The sequence below is a fragment of the Odontomachus brunneus genome, unplaced genomic scaffold (genome assembly GCF_010583005.1).
Source record: "Odontomachus brunneus isolate Ranch 3 - 2012 unplaced genomic scaffold, Obru_v1 Obru_scaffold_280, whole genome shotgun sequence".
Classification (NCBI taxonomy): domain Eukaryota; kingdom Metazoa; phylum Arthropoda; class Insecta; order Hymenoptera; family Formicidae; genus Odontomachus; species Odontomachus brunneus.
The window spans coordinates 257,480-258,781 of record NW_022639730.1 but is presented as its reverse complement, the minus strand read 5'-3'; the positions used below and the strand labels follow the sequence as shown (position 1 = coordinate 258,781).

General features: G+C 29.2%; 1 protein-coding gene across 1 annotated transcript in view; it reads right to left on the bottom strand.

Moving 5' to 3' along the window:
• Window positions 1–1,302, bottom strand: part of LOC116853141 — a 13,839-nt gene that overhangs the window by 11,365 nt on the left and 1,172 nt on the right. The gene's annotated exons all lie outside the window — the stretch shown is intronic.

The window sequence follows — 1,302 nt, the reverse complement described above, 5'->3', positions numbered from 1 at the left end:
ATAATAAAAAATCACTTATTTATTGCAAAAATTGTGCAGAGAAAACGTCAAAAAATGGAAATTTATTTTCATAAGCGTTTCATATTCAAAATTTTTGACTTTTTTCAATTTTTTTAGGTTCAATTACGAATTATGGGTATAAATAATAAGAATTTTTTCGCTGCCTGTTATAGGATCAATATCACGGACGCCATTTGTCCAGCAGCTGAGCAACTCGCACGCGTACCTGCCAAATGGGATGCTTCATATGTCCGCCATTTTTAAATATTTTTGGAAAAAAAAATACGTATGGACAGTCCAAAACATATATAAATAAATGTTTAAGTTTGAAAAATATAGAAAAATTCTTTCTCCTACAAAAAAATTCTTGAAAATAGCTTATTTTTCCTCGTTCTAATTGGATTTCCCCCCTTAATAGAAAAAGAAAATTATGGAACGGTCAATAATCGTGAAATTAAATGTTCTGTTCGCGTATCTATGCCGTTTAATAACAAGAATAATAGTGATACTTCATATTGTCATTATCGTAAGATTCAGTTTAACGGAATATCATTAGCTCTGCATGCACATGATAATTGTTGCATTTTACATAATGGATTAGTTTGTATAGTAGTCGACATTATCGTTCATAACACTTCATACCGTTTGGAAGTAAAAAGATTTTTACAGATAGAGGACTTTTATAATATTGGCATTTCATCTTCGGTTCTCGGAATATATAAATGTTCTACTTTATCCAACGATACTTTCTTAATTAACTTAGAAGAAGTGCAAGTGAAATGTTATAGAATGACATACAGCCATTTGTTATGTATGGACAGTAGCGATAGCGAAGATGATGAATCGGCAACAGAGCAGTACATTATCGCAGCAATAGCACATGTGGAATAGTCAGAAGATGAAGATTTATGTATTTTATTATATTTCTAAGATTATTTCTGTGAGTATCTTTAGTTTACCCTATTCTGTATATTTTATGTCTCGCGCTTTTATCCTTTCCTCTCTTGTATTTTACTTTCTTTTTTATTTAACTTATTAATATGAAGAAATTCCAAATATGCAAAAATATTTGTTCCATCACTTTTGACACTGAAAATTTATGGTGCACATAATACCAAATATAAATTGTCAAAACTATCAGTCAATATATTAACGCACTTAGAAAAAAATTTATACAGCTGTTTGTCTTTCATTGCTATTCTAAATTTTAGAAAAAATTGTTGTGTACCATTTTTGTTCTTAATAGCAAATGTTATCGCTATTATACACATAGAATAGAAGCTATTATACACGTAGAATATA